Source organism: Oncorhynchus gorbuscha, linkage group LG18 (genome assembly GCF_021184085.1).
Source record: "Oncorhynchus gorbuscha isolate QuinsamMale2020 ecotype Even-year linkage group LG18, OgorEven_v1.0, whole genome shotgun sequence".
NCBI classification, from domain to species: domain Eukaryota; kingdom Metazoa; phylum Chordata; class Actinopteri; order Salmoniformes; family Salmonidae; genus Oncorhynchus; species Oncorhynchus gorbuscha.
In genome coordinates this window covers 74,736,871-74,756,870 of record NC_060190.1, presented here as the reverse complement: position 1 = coordinate 74,756,870, position 20,000 = coordinate 74,736,871, and the positions used below count along the sequence as shown (strand labels likewise).

The following is a 20,000-nucleotide window of genomic DNA, read 5'->3' as shown; positions in this document are numbered from 1 at the left end:
ATGTCTTCCTTACTGGTTGACTGTCCCTGGTCGTTTTTAAATTGTCCTTCTTAGTGGTTGACTGTCCCTGGTCGTTTTTAAATTGTCTTCCTTACTGGTTGACTGTCCCTGGTCATTTTTAAATTGTCTTCCTTACTGGTTGACTGTCCCTGGTCGTTTTTAAATTGTCCTCCCTAGTGGTTGACTGTCCCTGGTCGTTTTTAAATTGTCCTCCCTAGTGGTTGACTGTCCCTGGTCGTTTTTAAATTGTCCTCCCTAGTGGTTGACTGTCCCTGGTCGTTTTTAAAATGTCTTCCTTAATGGTTGACTGTCCCTGGTCGTTTTTAAATTGTCCTCCCTAGTGGTTGACTGTCCATGGTCGTTTTTAAATTATCTTCCTTAATGGTTGACCGTCCTTGGTCGTTTTTAAAATGTCTTCCTTAGTGGTTGACTGTCCATGGTCGTTTTTAAAATGTCTTCCATAGTGGTTGACTGTCCCTGGTCGTTTTTAAAATGTCCTCCCTAGTGGTTGACTGTCCCTGGTCGTTTTTAAATTGTCCTCCCTAGTGGTTGACTGTCCCTGGTCGTTTTTAAATTGTCCTCCCTAGTGGTTGACTGTCCCTGGTCGTTTTTAAAATGTCCTCCCTAGTGGTTGACTGTCCCTGGTCGTTTTTAAAATGTCCTCCCTAGTGGTTGACTGTCCCTGGTCGTTTTTAAAATGTCTTCCCTAGTGGTTGACTGTCCCTGGTCGTTTTTAAATTGTCCTCCCTAGTGGTTGACTGTCCCTGGTCGTTTTTAAAATGTCCTCCCTAGTGGTTGACTGTCCCTGGTCGTTTTTAAAATGTCTTCCCTAGTGGTTGACTGTCCCTGGTCGTTTTTAAATTGTCCTCCCTAGTGGTTGGAAGGTTGACTGTTGAAGTCAGGGGACCTAAAACGTCCCACCACAGGAGCAGAGCGGGTCAGATTACACTGAGCTTCACGTTGAGAGCCCAATTCCATTCGTAGTGGGAATGCTGCCTATTTTAGACAGGATACCAGTGCTTCTGGAGCCGTGGGGAAGGCTGGGAAATAAACCTGTATATCCCCGTGCCTCCAGTTGGATTCATTTTGTGATGAATAGTGTTCAAAAGTAGTGCTTTGAAGCTGAACTATTCCCTCATGGGAATGACGACGGGATTCACTTTATGCATTGTCCACTGCTAATTATGCTAATTATGCATTTTCTTTGCACTAAAAGACACAAAAACAGACAATGTTTCACATTGCACATTTAGTCGTGTCATTCAGCATGTTTTTTAAAATTTCAATAACCAGTTTATTTTTTTTGAGTAGGCTACAGCTGTCTCTCTCCCCGTCTCCACATCACATTTATGAATGTTTGAAAGGGCGCAGTACAAAACTCCTTCACACATTCCAAACAGGTTGAACCATTTCTGAGAGCTAATTTACATCAAAAATTTTCTTTTCAAGCTCTCTCCTCTTCTACTTGTTAGACTTTCACATAGGAAGTAATGTCCTTGGGTCTGGACCATTCAAAGACATGGCTGGTAAATGTCAGAGCTTTCCTATTGTAAAGTTTTCTTATTTACCTGTTTGTGATGGATCAGAGAGGGAGGGAGTGGGGTATGTGCGCACACACACACACACACACACACACACACACACACACACACACACACACACACACACACACACACACACACACACACACACACACACACACACACACACACACACACACACACACACACACACACACACACACACACACACAATAAGCCAACACAAACTAATCAGCACACAAGTGTTTTCTGTTCTTCCTCCCACACCATCCGTTCCCTGTCTAATTAACATTATCCCACAGCTGAGCCAGTGCCCTGTCTAATTAACATTATCCCACAGCTGAGCCAGTGCCCTGTCTAGCCTTGAATTAAGACTCAGTAGCTTTCAGCGATATTACTCTGCAGCCCTCGCAGGCAGGCAGGGGGACAGGCAGCCAGAGGGACAGGCAGGCAGGGGGACAGGCAGCCAGGGGAACAGGCAGGCAGGGGGACAGGCAGCCAGAGGGACAGGCAGCCAGGGGGACAGGCAGCCAGGGGACAGGCAGCCAGACAGGGGACAGGCAGCCAACGGGACAGGCAGGCAGGGGGACAGGCAGGCAGGGGGACAGGGCCAGGGGGACAGGCAGGCAGGGGACAGGCACCAGGGGGACAGGCAGGCAGGAGGACAGGCAGCCAACGGGACAGGCAGGCAGGAGGACAGAGCCAGGGACAGGCAGGCAGGGGGACAGGCAGCCAGGGGAACAGGCAGGCAGGGGGACAGGCAGCCAGAGGGACAGGCAGCCAGGGGGACAGGCAGCCAGGGGAACAGGCAGGCAGGGGGACAGACAGGCAGGAGGACAGGCAGCCAACGGGACAGGCAGGCAGGGGGACAGGCAGGCAGGGGGACAGGCAGCCAGGGGGACAGGCAGGCAGGAGGACAGGCAGCCAGGGGGACAGGCAGGCAGGAGGACAGGCAGCCAACGGGACAGGCAGGCAGGAGGACAGGCAGCCAACGGCAGGCAGGGGGGGACAGGCAGGCAGGGGGACAGGCAGGGGGGACAGGCAGGCAGGGGGACAGGCAGCCAGGGGGACAGGCAGGCAGGAGGACAGGCAGGCAGGGGGACAGGCAGGCAGGGGGACAGGCAGCCAGGGGGACAGGCAGGCAGGAGGACAGGCAGCCAACGGGACAGGCAGGCAGGGGGACAGGCAGGCAGGGGACAGGCAGCCAGGGGGACAGGCAGGCAGGAGGACAGGCAGGCAGGGGGACAGGAGGCAGGGGGACAGGCAGCCAGGGGGACAGGCAGGCAGGAGGACAGGCAGCCAACGGGACAGGCAGGCAGGGGGACAGGCAGGCAGGGGGACAGGCAGCCAGGGGGACAGGCAGGCAGGGACAATCTGCAGAGTCAGGAAGAAAAGAAACACCACAAGCTGCCATCTGATGGATATCGCTTTCAGCGATATTACTCTGCAGCCCTCGCAGGCAGGCAGGGGGACAGGCAGCCAGAGGGACAGGCAGGCAGGGGGACAGGCAGCCAGGGGAACAGGCAGGCAGGGGGACAGGCAGCCAGAGGGACAGGCAGCCAGGGGGACAGGCAGCCAGGGGAACAGGCAGGCAGGGGGACAGACAGGCAGGAGGACAGGCAGCCAACGGGACAGGCAGGCAGGGGGACAGGCAGGCAGGGGGACAGGCAGCCAGGGGGACAGGCAGGCAGGAGGACAGGCAGCCAGGGGGACAGGCAGGCAGGAGGACAGGCAGCCAACGGGACAGGCAGGCAGGAGGACAGGCAGCCAACGGGACAGGCAGGCAGGGGGACAGGCAGGCAGGGGGACAGGCAGCCAGGGGGACAGGCAGGCAGGGGGACAGGCAGCCAGGGGGACAGGCAGGCAGGAGGACAGGCAGGCAGGGGGACAGGCAGGCAGGGGGACAGGCAGCCAGGGGGACAGGCAGGCAGGAGGACAGGCAGCCAACGGGACAGGCAGGCAGGGGGACAGGCAGGCAGGGGGACAGGCAGCCAGGGGGACAGGCAGGCAGGGACAATCTGCAGAGTCAGGAAGAAAAGAAACACCACAAGCTGCCATCTGATGGATGGGCAAAATTAATCAGCTGCTCTGTTTTTCTGTCTTTGAGTGTGTGTGTGTGTGTGTGTGTGTGTGTGTGTGTGTGTGTGTGTGTGTGTGTGTGTGTGTGTGTGTGTGTGTGTGTGTGTGTGTGTGTGTGTGTGTGTGTGTGTGTGTGTGTGTGTGTGTGTGTGTGTGTGTGTGTGTGTGTGTGAGAGAGAGAGAGTTTTGCTTATTCGGCAGTGAGCAACACACGCACACACTGAGTTCTTACCAGTTAGCAAACACTTCATATACAGTCGTATTGATTGAGGCTTAGATGTAAGAGCAAAAGCATGAGATTAATCTCTCACGCATGATTCATGTCAAGACAGTAAGAGTTGTTTCTCTCTGTTGTTTGAGTGATGAACAGCTCAGCTGGTGCTTAAATTTCTCTGAGTTGACGCAAGCACCTGACTGTGACATGAAGAGCCTATAAAACCCAATCCCTCCTCTCCTCTCCTCTCCTCTCCTCTCCTCTCCTCTCCTCTCCTCTCCTCTCCTCTCCTCTCCTCTCCTCTCCTCTCCTCTCCTCTCCTCTCCTCTCCTCTCCTCTCCTCTCCTCTCCTCTCCTCTCCTCTCCTCTCCTCTCCTCTCTACCACTTCTCTCTCTTCCTCTTCTCTTTCTTCCTCTCATCTTTCTTCCACTTCTCTTCTCATCCCCTCTCTCCCTATGTTCCCCTCTCATCTCCTCTCCTCTACTCTCTCCCTATATTCCCCTATCATCTTATCCCTTCTCCTCTGATCTACTCTCTCCCTATATTCCCCTCTCATCTCATCTCATCTCCTCTCATCTACTCTCTCCCTATATTCCCCTCTCATGTCATCCCCTTTCCTCTCATCTACTCTCTCCCTATATTCCCCTATCATCTTATCCCTTCTCCTCTCATCTACTCTCTCCCTATATTCCCCTCTCATCTCATCTCCTCTCATCTACTCTCTCCCTATATTCCCCTATCATCTTATCTCTTCTCCTCTCACCAACTCTCTTCCTATATTCCCCTCTCCTCCACACCTTTCCCTAAACCTGCAGATATTAATAAACCATGACAAGGCCCCCTACTCTGACAAATACAATTTATTCAGGTCATGTATGAGACTGGGCTCTGATAATGAGCTGAGATTGGAGAGGTGCCATTAAAGTAAAGGGAAATTACAGTCTGGGGGGGGGGTCATGTGTGTGTGTGTGTGTGTGTGTGTGTGTGTGTGTGTGTGTGTGTGTGTGTGTGTGTGTGTGTGTGTGTGTGTGTGTGTGTGTGTGTGTGTGTGTGTGTGTGTGTGTGTGTGTGTGTGTGTGTGTGTGTGTGTGTGTGTGAAGGGGAAATGTCAGAGATCCAGGGGTTGATGGAAGCAGCTTTCTGCCTGCTGTGTCTGTGGTATAAACACCTTGCTTTATTATTGACGATAAAGAAATTGTTGTCTAATATTATAAAATGCAGCCTGAGATCTACATCTAACATCTGTTGTGTTTGTTGTGATGAGATGACTGAAGCACAAAACAGAACTGTTGTCCCAGGCTAAACCACATGACTGTAAACAAAACCATAGAGAATCTCTGCATGTAAAATACACACAAACACAGCACATCCCATGTTTAGACTTGGGTATCTTGCCTTCCCTTGGATCTCAGGTGGAATGTATACAGGAGTAGTTGGTCAATGGTGAAGGTTTAGGTTTCTGTGGCCAGTGGCTCAGAGACATAAATAGTAGACCTGGTGGCACTCACAATCAATATAGCCAGGTTTCAAATCAAATTTTATTTGTCACAGGTGTAAACAGGTTGTTTTTTTGGGGGGTTTTAGGCTGGGTTTCTGTACAGCACTTTGAGATATCAGCTGATGTACGAAGGGCTATATAAATACATTTGATTTGATTTGATTTATCCCAGGCCCCTGTCCCCGCAGGAGGTATTTTGCCTTTTGATAGGCCGTCATTGTAAATAAGAATTTGTTCTTAACGGACTTGTCTAGTTAAATATAAAAAATAATAATAAAAATACCTTACCGTGAAATGCTTACTGACGAGCCCTTAACCAACAATACAGTTCAAATAAATAGAGTTAATAAAATATTTACTAAATAAACTAAAGTTTAAAAGCATCTAATCAATCAAAAACACATTTATGTAACAATAAAGAGGCTATATACAGAGTCAATGTGGAGGCTATATACAGGGGGTACTGGTACAGAGTCAATGTGGAGGCTATATACAGGGGCTACTGGTACAGAGTCAATGTGGAGGCTATATACAGGGGGTACTGGTACAGAGTCAATGTGGAGGCTATATACAGGGGGTACCGGTACAGAGTCAATGTGGAGACTATATACAGAGTCAATGTGGAGGCTATATACTACTACAGAGTCAATGTGGAGACTATATACAGGGGGTACTGGTACAGAGTCAATGTGGAGGCTATATACAGGGGGTACCGGTACAGAGTCAATGTGGAGACTATATACAGGGGGTACTGGTACAGAGTCAATGTGGAGGCTATATACAGGGGGTACCGGTACAGAGTCAATGTGGAGACTATATACAGGGGGTACTGGTACAGAGTCAATGTGGAGGCTATATACAGGGGGTACCGGTCAGAGTCAATGTGGAGACTATATACAGGGGTACTGGTACAGAGTCAATGTGGAGACTATATACAGGGGCTACTGGTACAGAGTCAATGTGGAGACTATATACAGGGGTACTGGTACAGAGTCAATGTGGAGGCTATATACAGGGGCTACTGGTACAGAGTCAATGTGGAGGCTATATACAGGGGTACTGGTACAGAGTCAATGTGGAGACTATATACAGGGGGTACTGGTACAGAGTCAATGTGGAGACTATATACAGGGGTACTGGTACAGAGTCAATGTGGAGGCTATATACAGGGGGTACCGGTACAGAGTCAATGTGGAGACTATATACAGGGGGTGGAGTCAATGTGGAGGCTATATACAGGGGGTACTGTCAATGTGGAGACTATATACAGGGGGTACTGTCAGAGTCAATGTGGAGGCTATATACAGGGGGGTACAGAGTCAATGTGGAGACTATATACAGGGGCTACTGGTACAGAGTCAATGTGGAGACTATATACAGGGGGTACTGGTACAGAGTCAATGTGGAGACTATATACAGGGGGTACTGGTACAGAGTCAATGTGGAGACTATATACAGGGGGTACTGGTACAGAGTCAATGTGGAGTCTATATACAGGGGGTACCGGTACAGAGTCAATGTGGAGGCTATATACAGGGGGTACTGGTACAGAGTGAATGTGGAGGTTATATACAGGGGGTACTGGTACAGAGTCAATGTGGAGTCTATATACAGGGGGTACTGGTACAGAGTCAATGTGGAGGCTATATACAGGGGGTACTGGTGCAGAGTCAATGTGGAGTCTATATACAGGGGGTACTGGTACAGAGTCGATGTGGAGTCTATATATAGGGGGTACTGGTACAGAGTCAATGTGGAGGCTATATACAGGGGGTACTGGTACAGAGTCAAAATGGAGTCTATATACAGGGGATACTGGTACAGAGTCAATGTGGAGGCTATATACAGGGGGTACCGGTACAGAGTCAATGTGCAGGGGTACAGGTTAATCGAGGTAATTTGTAAAGTGACTATGCATAGATAATAAACAGCGAGTAGCAGCAGTGTAAAAACAAAAAGGGGGGGTCAAGTCTTGAACCAAGACTTGGCGCTCCGGTACCGCTTGCCGTGCGGTAGCAGAGAGAACAGTCTATGACTTGGGTTACTGGAATCTTTGAGGTAGGGGGCAGATGTCAATGTAAACAGATGGCCTAAAGCATAAAACACATTGAGACTCTCACTGCCGATAGACTGCTGATAGGTACTTATCACAGCGGGAGGCCGTTCCTTCTCTTGCTAGAAAAAACACAGTGCCTCCTGTTTGCCGACCCGGTAGTGACGACTTTTCTACTTGTCGAATCACAATTCTTGTCAGTGGCCAACAACTTGACTTTGAGCCAATCAGAGAGCACGGAACCCCATGTGGCGGGGCCAATAGGATTGACAACAGAAAGGAAAAAAATATCCAAATCTCATGAGCCAGTCAAACTTCATATAATAATATAATAATAATATAATGATAATATAATAATAATATAATAATAATAATATAATAATGATAATATAATATATTAATAATAATATAATAATAATATAATAATATAATAATAATAATATAATAATATAATAATAATATAATAATAATATAATAATATAATAATATAATAATAATATAATAATAATATAATAATAATATAATAATAATATAATAATAATATAATAATATACTAATAATATACTAATAATATTATAATAATAATAATATAATAATAATAATAATATAATAATAATATAATAATAATAATATAATAATAATATAATAATAATATAATAATAATATACTAATAATATACTAATAATATTATAATAATAATAATATACTAATAATATAATAATAATATAATAATAATAATAATATAATAAATAATAATAATAATATCATAATAATATAATAATAATATAATAATAATATAATAATATAATAATGATAATATAATATATTAATAATAATATAATAATAATATAATAATAATATAATAATAATATAATAATATAATAATGATAATATAATATATTAATAATAATATAATAATAATATAATAATAATATAATAATAATATAATAATAATATAATAATAATATATAATAATAATAATATAAATAATAATATAATAATAATATAATAATAATATAATAATATAATAATAATATAATAATAATATATAATAATATAATAATAATATAATAATAATAATATAATAATATAATAATAATATAATAATAATATAATAATAATATAATAATATAATAATAATATAATAATAATATAATAATAATATAATAATAATTTAATAATATAATAATAATATAATAATAATATATGCCATTTAGCAGACGCTTTTATCCAAAGCGACTGACAGTCATGTGTGCATACATTCTACGTATGGGTGGTCCTGGGAATCGAACCCACTACCCTGGCGTTACAAGCGCCATGCTCTACCAACTGAGCTACAGAAGGACCAACACAATGTAGGCTATGGGATGGTAGCTAGCTAAGTGTGCAGACACACAACACTAAATACTACCTCCAAACTAGTTAACCACTGGAGCTATTACTGACATTATAATTGAATCACAATTAATTTCCATGAAACAGCTGCCTGTTCGCTGCCTAGTTAGCTAGCGAATATGCTAACATAAACTAGCAAGCTAAACATTTTGTTATGGGATTATGGAGAGTGAATTCAATTGTTTCTTCGTCATCTTGCTAGGTAGTTATTTATCTGTGGCCATATGGCTAGTATCAACAGGTTTTTTTTCTGCGTGAACACAAAATAGAATGAGTGCCGACACTATTCAGAGGTGCTAACTACTGTCGGCAGGCAAACATTTGACAGTCCTTCCCGGTGTGTCTGACCTATTACATCTGTGGCCTTGAGGCTAGACGGCATCCGAAGGATATGAAGGCCTCCCAGGACGATTCTGCTTACTGAAGCAGAACAGAACAGGCAGACCAGATGGGACCAGGCTGTGTGATTAGAATGCTAGAGCATCAGTCAGTCGCTTGGCAACATTCTCTTATTCAGCATTTAAGTGGGAGAAATTTACTGTGTGGACTGGGTGCATATTAAGCAGTTAGGCAGTCCCTTAGACCAGCTGTGTGAAATTATGACTGCCTCATACTGCCTGTTGGATAGTTCCATTTCAGTTGTCTTATTCGTGTTATTTTACGCTTAGATGTCAGTCTCACATGATTTTCTATTAGATCTAACACATCCATGTGTCTGTACGCTTGGTATCATTTAAAAATATTGTTTTCGTGTACATACCTAACACATGTACACCTTGTGGATTCTGGAGGTAAGATAGACATAGGGGCTCCTATTTGTGGAGAGAGGGTTGCAATGGTGGTTGTTGGATCTTCAGACGTGAGATCTTAGGGATCAATCATTCCCCCATCTTGGTTGGAAATTGCCATTCTAATATTGATTTCCTAGTGGGGGGGTTGGGGGGGTGGGGGCAGATGGTGAGCTGGGGACAATATGCTAGAGATGCCCTGGGTGGGGTTAGCTTGGAGAAGTTACCATAGTCCTCTTGAACATTTACAAGAGTTCAACAACACATTATGGGGAAAATATAGTTCTGCATTAGTTTCCACCTCAGCTATATTCTATTCTACAGTATTCTATTCTATTCTACAGTATTCTATTCTACAGTATTCTATTCTACAATATTCTATTCTATTCTACAGTATTCTATTCTACAGTATTTTATTCTACAGTATTCTATTCTATTCTACAGTATTCTATTCTACAGTATTCTATTCTACAGTATTTTATTCTACAGTATTCTATTCTATTCTACTATAGGGATCATAAATATTATTGGAATCTGTTTGCTTTTCCACACTTGTTAATTTTAACCTTCAGCCATTGTTTCTGGCTACATAATGTATTCTATTATGTGATAATATAGAGGGATGGCAAATTTACAGATTTAGATTCTAGATTTAACTTTGGATTGGAGATGTTTGATGTGGGTCTCTCTCTCATATCCTATCTCATTATTGATTGCTGTATAGCTTAGTCCCATAGGTGTTCAGTGTGACAATGACAATAGGAGTTGGCAAGACAGCCCAAACAGATCTGGGGCCAGGCTAGAGGCGATATGTGTCAGCCACAGCAGCAGCCACTAAAATAGAGATATGAGAAGCCCTCTGTCTGAGAGGTAACTGGCAGCAGCCATTGATATAGAGATATGGGAAGCCTTCTGTCTGAGAGGTAACTGGCAGCAGCCATTGATATAGAGATATGGGAAGCCATTGATTGATATAGAGATATGGGAAGCCTTCTGTCTGAGAGGTAACTGGCAGCAGCCATTGATATAGAGATATGAGAAGCCCTCTGTCTGAGAGGTAACTGGCAGCAGCCATTGATATAGAGATATGGGAAGCCTTCTGTCTGAGAGGTAACTGGCAGCAGCCATTGATATAGAGATATGGGAAGCCCTCTGTCTGAGAGGTAACTGGCAGCAGCCATTGATATAGATATATGAGAAGCCCTCTGTCTGAGAGGTAACTGGCAGCAGCCATTGATATAGAGATATGGGAAGCCTTCTGTCTGAGAGGTAACTGGCAGCAGCCATTGATATAGAGATATGGGAAGCCTTCTTCCTGAATCACACACACGGATTGGCAGTGACAGAGGAGCTAAGGCCAGAGAATGGAAGAGAGAGAGGAGGATGGAGAGAGAGAGGGGGATGGAGAGAGAGAGGGGGATGGAGAGAGAAAGAGGGGTATGGAGAGAGAAAGAGGGGGATGGAGAGAGAGATGGGGATGGAGAGAGAAAGAGGGGGATGGAGAGAGAAAGAGGGGGATGGAGAGAGAGAATGGAGAGGGGATGGAGAGAGAAAGAGGGGGATGGAGAGAGAAAGAGGGGGATGGAGAGAGAAAGAGGGGGATGGAGAGAGAGAGGGGGATGGAGAGAGAATGGAGAGAGAAAGGGGGATGGAGAGAGAAAGAGGGGGATGGGGAGAGTGAGGGGGATGGAGAGAGAAAGAGGGGGATGGAGAGAGAAAGAGGGGGATGGAGAGAGAAAGAGGGGGATGGAGAGAGAGAAAGAGGGGATGGAGAGAGAAAGGGGGATGGAGAGAGAAAGAGGGGGATGGAGAGAAAAAGAGGGGGATGGAGAGAGAGGGGGATGGAGAGAGAGGGGGGATGGAGAGAGAGAGGGGGATGGAGAGAGAAAGAGGGGATGGAGAGAGAGAGGGGATGGAGAGAGAGAGGGGGATGGAGAGAGAGAGGGGGATGGAGAGAGAAAGAGGGGGATGGAGAGAGAAAGAGGGGGATGGAGAGAGAGAGGGGGATGGAGAGAGAGAGGGGGATGGAGAGAGAAAGAGGGGGAGAGTGTGTGTGTGATTAGGATGCGAGGGGGATTGGGGTGACAGGCGGGTATTGTTTTGTCTCAATAATAGTACATGCATTTGGTTTTTACTAGCGTTTAAGAGCAGTTGGAGGCCACGGAAGGAGTGTTGTATGGCATTGAAGCTCGTTTGGAGGTTAGAGGAAGGGCCAGAAGTATACAGAATGGTGTCGTCTGCGTAGAGGTGGATCAGGGAATCGTCCGCAGCAAGAGCAACATCATTGATATATACAGAGAAAAGAGTCGGCCCGAGAATTTAACCCTGTGGCACCCCCATAGAGACTGCTAGAGGACTGGACAACATGCCCTCCGATTTGACACACTGAACTCTGTCTGCAAAGTAGTTATCTTTAATAGTCAATAATAAGACATTTATCTTTAATAGTCCTATCAGTCAATCAGTAACTAGATGGATGAAGATAAACTGCTTGTTGTTACGGTAACAATAACCTCCGTTTGATGTGGATTTTCCTTTTTTCTATATCTCAGAATTGAATTGAAATGATCTTAAGGTTGCAGACTAATATTCTGTTTAAGGAAGATCCTAGTGGATTATTTGCAGATCTCTGTAGGGATTCATGAACTAACTGGTTATAGTGAGTTAATTCGTTACACAGTGACAGAAGTTCACAGATGTCAAAATGGGTCATAGGTGTCAGGGCCCTTATTCATAAAGCAGCTCTTAGAAGGAGTGCTGATCTAGGATCAGTTTTGCCTTTTAGATAATAATGAAGAATATTACATGGAGGGGGGGGATCTGATCCTAGATCTGCACTCCTACTAAGAGCTACTGTATCTCTCTGTAGACAATAGACTATCATCCTCTTGTCATCAGAAAGTATTCCAGCATCATTACTCATTTTCAATGTGATGAATGCCTTATTTTGGGGGGGTGGGGGGGTATTGTATGTTTGACTCAGCATAGGGAAATATCTCAAGTAGTCAATAGCAGTCATGGGGGTGGGGCGAGGGGGGTATTGTATGTTTGACTTAGCATAGGGAAATATCTCACGTAGCCAATAGCAGTCATGGGGGTGGGGCTAGGGGGGTATTGTACGTTTGACTCAGCATAGGGAAATATCTCAAGTAGCCAATAGCAGTCATGGAGCGAATGTTATTCTAACAGTGTGGTAATGTTTCCAGCTCTCCGAATGAGACTGTGAATGAACTGTCACACTACATCATGTCTAATACAGGCCACAGTGCTGACTGTTTGGCTCGTTATGGCAGGCCAGGGATTCTGTGGTGCTGGCGGCTCCGTGGGAGCACTCCAACAGACTCTGTCACCTTCACACTCAACAAACATATATTCTATCTAGCCAGCAGGGGGGGGGTCTAGGTGGTGTGGGCATCTCCTCTCCTCCGTGTCAGATCATGTATTACCTTTTTACGCCGCCTGAAGACCCGGTTAAGACTCCAGCCACCCAGGCTAAGCGGTACCGGTGCGTCTGACACCAACAGGCTCCTGAACAGCTTCTATCCCCAAGACATAAGACTGATAAATAGCTAAGTAAATAGGAAAACAAAATGGCTACACGGACTATCTGAGTTGACCGTGGTATTTTTATTTAGTTATACTGACTTTATGCACACCCACAGGACTCTACACACTCACTCACACACACTGTCACTCCAACACACACACACACACACACACACACACACACACACACACACACACACACACACACACACACACACACACACACACACACACACACACACACACACACACACACACACACACACACACACACACACACACACACACACACACACACACACACACACATAGCTACTGACCCTGGAATTGTCCCTATATATAGCTAATGACCTTGGAACTGAGCCTGTATATAACTACTGACCCTGGAACTGAACCTGTATATAGCTACTGACCCTGGAACAGAGACTGTATATAGCTAATGACCTTGGAACTGTCCCTGTACATAGCTACTGACCCTGGAACTGACCCTGTATATAGCTACTGACCCAATATATAACTACTGACCCTGGAACTGACCCTGTATATAGCTACTGACCCAATATAAAACTACTGATCCTGGAACTGTCCCTGTACATAGCTACTGACCCTGTAATTATCCCTGTACATAGCTACTGACCCTGGAACTGTCCCTGTAGATAGCTACTGACGGTGATTCCATGTCTATGTACATAGGGCATCAGCCACTAAGGTGCAGGGTTGAGTAACCGGGTGGTAGCCAGCTAGTTATGGCTATTCAACAGTCTGATGGCCTTGAGATAGAAACAGCTTTTCAGTCTCTTGGTCCCAACTTTGATGCACCTGTACTGACCTCACATTTTGGATGGTAGCGGGGTGAACAGGCCATGGCTCGGGTGGTTGATGTCCTTGATGATATTTATGGCCTTCCTGTGACATTGGGTGCTGTAGGTAGAAGTTGTTTAGAAGCCTCTTGGACATAGACTTGGATATCTGTTACCGCTTGCCATGCGGTAGCAGAGAGAACAGTCTTATGACTAGGGTGGCTGGAGCCTGACAATTTTTAAGGGCCTTCCATATCCTGGTATAGAGGTCCTGGATGGCAGGAATCTTTGCCCCAGTGATGCACTGGGCCGTACGCACTACCCTCTGTAGTGCCTAGCGGTCAGAGGCGGGGCAGTTGCCATACCAGGCAGTGATGCAACCAGCAGCTGTGGAACCTTTTGAGGACCTGAGGACCTATGCCAAATCTTTTCAGTCTCCTGAGGAGGAATAGGTTTTGTCGTGCCCTCTTCACGACTGTCTTGGTGTGCTTGGACCATGTTAGTTTGTTGGTGATGTGGACACCGAGGAACTTGAAGCTCTCAACATTCTCCACTACAGCCCCATCAATGAGAATGTGGGCGTCCTCGGTCCTCCTTTTCCTGTAGTCCACAATCATCTCCTTTGTCTTGATCACGTTGAGAGAGAGGTTGTAGTCCTGGCACCACATGGCCAGGTCTCTGACCTCCTCCCTATAGTCTGTCTCGTCGTTATCTGTGATCAGGCCTACCAATGTTGTGTTACTGGCAAACTTAATAATGGTGTTGGATTCGTGCCTGACCGTGCAGTCATGAGTGAACATGGAGTGTAGGAGGGGACTGAGCACGCACCCCTGTGGGTCCCCTGTGTTGAGGATCAGCGTGGCGGATGTGTTGGTACCTACCCTTACCACCTGGGGGCAGCCCATCAGGAAGTCTAGGATCCAGTTACAGAGGGAGGTGGTAAGTCCCAGAGTCATTAGCTGTAGCTTAGTGATGAGCTTTGAGGTCCAGGATCCTGAGCTTAGTAATGAGCTTTGAGGATACTATCGTGTTGAACGCTGAGTTGTAGTCAATGAACAGCATTCTCACATAGGTGTTCCTTTGTCCATGTGGGAAAGGGCAGTGTTGTTTCCTACCTTCACCACCTGGGGACGGCCCGTCAGGAAGTCCAGGACCCAGTTGCACAGGGCGGGATTCAGACCCAGGACCTGAGCTTGATGATGAGCTTGGAGGGTAATATGGTGTTGAAGGCTGAGCTATAGTCAATGAACAGCATTCTTACATTGGTATGCCTCTTGTCCAGATGAGACAGGGCAGTGTGCAGTGTGGTGGTGATTGCATCGTCTGTGGATCTATTGGGGGATAAGCAAATTGAACTGAGTCTAGGGTGGCAGGTAAGGTAGATGTGATATGATCCTTAACTAGCGTCTCATAGCACTTCATGATGACAGAAGTGAGTGCTAGGGGGCGATAGTCATTTAGTTCAGTTTTAATTTATATTTTTTAGCTGTTTTAGCTATTTACCACCACAAACGGATGCTGGCGCTAAGACCGCACTCAACGAGCTGTACAGGGCCATAAGCAAACAAGAAAATGCTCACCCAGAGTCGGCGCTCCTAAGTGGCAAGTGAATTTAATGCAGGAAAACTGAACTCTGTTTTACTTCATTTCTACCAGCATGTCACCTATGCAGCTGGAGGTGATAAACACTTGATATCAACTTTACGTACAGAGTCACATACAAAGCTCTACCTCACCCTCCATTTGGCAAATCGGATCAGAACTCTATGATTCCTGCTTACAAGGAAAAACTCAAACAGGAAGTACCAGTGATGCTCTCAATATGGAAATGGTCCTATGAAGCGAATGCTACAGGATTGTTATGATAGCACAGGCTGGAATATGTTCCGGGATTCATCCGATGGCATTAAGGAGTGTACAACATCAGTCACCGGCTTCATTAATAAAGTGCATCGACAACATTGTTCCGACAGTGACCGTACGTACATATCCCAACCAGAATCCATGGATGACAGGAAACATCCGCACTGACCTAAAAGCTAGAGCTACCGGTTTCAAGGAGTGGGACACTAATTCGGAAGCTTCTAAGAAATCTTGCTACACCCTCCGAGGAACCATCAAACAGGGAAGGAGTCAATACAGGACAGATTGAACCCGACTACACCAGATCTAACGCCAACTATCACAGATTACAAAGGGAAACCCAGGAGCAAACTGTCTGTCTGTCTGTCTGTCTGTCTGTCTGTCTGTCTGTCTGTCTGTCTGTCTGTCTGTCTGTCTGTCTGTCTGTCTGTCTGTCTGTCTGTCTGTCTGTCTGTCTGTCTGTCTGTCTGTCTGTCTGTCTGTCTGTCTGTCTGTCTGTCTGTCTGTCTGTCTGTCTGTCTGTCTGTCTGTCTGTCTGTCGGCATGTGTGTTTGCTTGCATGTCTGTAGAGGCCACAGGGTGAAGAGAGAGGGTGAGGAGGGATGAGAAAAGAGGAGAGAGGTGTACAGCTGTCTTATCTACCTCTCCTCCCTCTTGACCACCTCCATCCTTCCATCCCTCCACCCCTCCTCCCCTCCACCACTCTTGACCTCCTGACCTCCCCTCACCCCTCCACCCTTCCATCACTCTACCCCTCCTCCCCAACACCTCTCTTGATCTCCTGACCTCCCCTCCATCCCTCTTGACCTCCTGACCTCCCCTCACCCCTCCACCCCTCCACCTTCTCTAAAACAACTGTTACCCTGTAGTCAGGTTAGATAAACCAACTGTTACCCTGTAATCAGGTTAGATAAACCAACTGTTACCCTGTAGTCAGGTTGGATAAACCAACTGTTATCCTGTAATCAGGTTAGATAAACCAACTGTTACCCTGTAGTCAGGTTAGATAAACCAACTGTTACCCTGTAATCAGGTTGGATAAACCAACTGTTACCCTGTAGTCAGGTTAGATACACCAACTGTTACCCTGCATGGAGTTCTGTTGAGATTTCTGTACTGGACCAACTAACACATGACTGCAGTGGAGTGACTTTGCTCCGAGACGTGACTGTAGTCCTCTATAAACACCATCGTAGTCTATACAGCCATGTCTCAGGGCAGGGAATTGACTGGTCACCAAGTCGGTCTGTTAGCCGTTGCATTAACCAACCCCTCATTTGTTGTCATAGGTACCAGAGAAACAGACCTGGGGATCAGGCTAGGAGTGACTGCCTTAGTCTTGGTTCACACAGAGAGACTGATTGTGATATCTCAGTTGTAGATTAGTATCCCGGTACCCTACTGTCCCCAAGTCGTAGTGTAGTGCAGATGACTTACAGAGCCCTGCTGCCCACCCTGCTCACCCCTCAGACCTCACCTCTCAGACCTCACCCCTCAAACCTCACCCCTCAGACCCCACCCTTCAGGCCCCACCCCTCAGACCTCACCCCTCAGACCTCACCACTCAGGCCTCACCCCTCAGACCTCACCCCTCAGACCTCACCACTCAGACCTCACCCCTCAGGCCTCACCCCTCAGGCCCCACCCCTCAGACCTCACCCCTCAGGCCTCACCCCTCAGACCTCACCCCTCAGACCTCACCACTCAGGCCTCACCCCTCAGACCTCACCCCTCAGACCTCACCACTCAGGCCTCACCCCTCAGACCTCACCCCTCAGGCCTCACCACTCAGGCCTCACCCCTCAGACCTCACCACTCAGACCTCACCCCTCAGGCCTCACCCCTCAGGCCCCACCCCTCAGACCTCACCCCTCAGACCTCACCCCTCAGACCTCACCACTCAGACCTCACCCCTCAGGCCTCACCCCTCAGGCCTCACCCCTCAGGCCTCAGGCCTCACCCCTCAGGCCTCACCCCTCAGGCCTCAGGCCTCACCCCTCAGGCCCCACCCCTCAGGCCCCACCCCTCAGGCCCCACCCCTCGGGCCCCACCCCTCAGGCCCCACCCCTCAGACCTCTGTCTGTTCGTCTGGTTTCTTTAGTGCTATCAGCTAACCCATATTTATAGCCAGGAGGGGCAGCAGGAAGCTGTAATATCCGGGTGCTGCTTGCACATATCAATATCAGACAGACGGTGCTTGAGGTTATTCGTGTGCTTTCCCTCCCAAACTAATGCATAGGTCCAGTAGGCATGATAATAATAATAATAATATATGCCATTTAGCAGACGCTTTTATCCAAAGCGCATGAAACAGGAGACAGTGTTTTGAAACTTCCAATTAAAACTGTCATTTTTTTACTTAAATTTTTTTTTCTCCTGTGTGGGAATTTTCTTTGCTCTATCTCTCCCTCTCTCTTTGTACTTTGTCTTTCTCTCCCCATCCATTGGTCTCTCTCTCTCCCTCTCTGTCTCTCCCTCTTCCATCCATCGGTCTCTCTCTATCCCTCTCTGTCTCTCCCTCTTCCATCCATCGGTCTCTCTCTCTCCCTCTCTGTCTCTCCCCATCCATTGGTCTCTCTCTCTCTCTCTCCCTCTCTGTCTCTCTCTCTCCCTCTCTGTCTCTCCCTCTCTGTCTCTCCCTATCTCCCTCTTCCATCCATCGGTCTCTCTCTATCCCTCTCTGTCTCTCCCTCTTCCATCCATCGGTCTCTCTCTATCCCTCTCTGTCTCTCCCTCTTCCATCCATCGGTCTCTCTCTCTCCCTCTCTGTCTCTCCCCATCCATTGGTCTCTCTCTCTCCCTCTCTGTCTCTCCCTCTTTCACTGTGTTTCTCCGTGTCTTGCTTCTGTGCCTGTGTCATGTCATGGCTGAGAGCCGGGAGACGAGAGGAAAGGGTTGGTTGGGTGGAATGTGGTTCAACGGTGAGTTTTTAAATAGCCCCCTGCCTGGACCAGCCTGCCCGTATAAGGCCAGAGCCATGACCCCAAATTATCAGCACCCACCATGGTACTGAAAATAAAGACCTTTATCTGGGTCCGCATACAGTTACAAAAATAGGTGAGGGAGAGAGTCATGACGTCACGCAGTAGTGTCAGTGTTAGGAACAACCTCATAGTGATACATTGATAGGCTGCTGTACAGTAGCTTTGCACGTTGGTGAAGTGACCTCATCCTGAAAGAAACAAAGGTAATGTTGTAAACAACATGTCAAATACAGAACATCTTAAACATCTCAGTAGAGTGTTTCCTGTTTCCTGACCATGTGACCTGACCATGCAGGAACAACTCCAGGGGCCGTATTTATAAAGTGTCTCAGAGTATGAGTGCAGATCTAGGAACAGGTCCTCCCTGTCCATACAATCTTATTCTGTATAATCTAAGTGGCAAAAACTGATCATAGATCAGCACTCCTACTGTGTGACGCTTTGTGAATAGGGGCCCAGGTCCCAATAAAAGCCCATAAGTACGATGTTGTGCCCTGAGTGTTTCCTGGTCAGGTGCTATGGCCAGGAACCACTCCTGGGCCCATAGCCATGCTCCCAGTCAAATCTCAATACCAGCTTGGGTCACATGTACTAAATTGCACTCACTGTTTGATGTTCCTTTGTGGGAAAGTGTTTACAAAACAATGGCATGAACCAAGAACCAAATCTTGCATGGGCTGGCCAGCTACTGGATAGTTTGTGTCTGGGTCAGTCATGTGACAATGTTCTGGCCAGCTACTGGATAGTTTGTGTCTGGGTCAGTCATGTGACAATGTTCTGGCCAGCTACTAGATAGTTTGTGTCTGGGTCAGTCATGTGACAATGTTCTGGCCAGCTACTAGACAGTTTGTGTCTGGGTCAGTCATGTGACTATGTTCTGGCCAGCTACTGGATAGATTGTGTCTGGGTCAGTCATGTGACTATGGTCTGGCCAGCTACTGGATAGTTTGTGTCTGGGTCAGTCATGTGACAATGTTCTGGCCAGCTACTGGATAGTTTGTGTCTGGGTCAGTCATGTGACTATGTTCTGGCCAGCTACTGGATAGATTGTGTCTGGGTCAGTCATGTGACTATGTTCTGGCCAGCTACTGGATAGTTTGTGTCTGGGTCAGTCATGTGACAATGTTCTGGCCAGCTACTGGATAGATTGTGTCTGGGTCAGTCATGTGACAATGCTCCCAGTAATGATCTGATGTGTTGTGTCTTCCAGTAATGGTCTGATGTGTTGTGTCTCCCAG

At 46.6% G+C, this 20,000-nt stretch overlaps 1 protein-coding gene across 1 annotated transcript in view; it reads left to right on the top strand.

Moving 5' to 3' along the window:
* Nucleotides 1-20,000, top strand: part of itga7 (integrin, alpha 7) — an 88,035-nt gene that overhangs the window by 10,157 nt on the left and 57,878 nt on the right. The window lies entirely within an intron of this gene.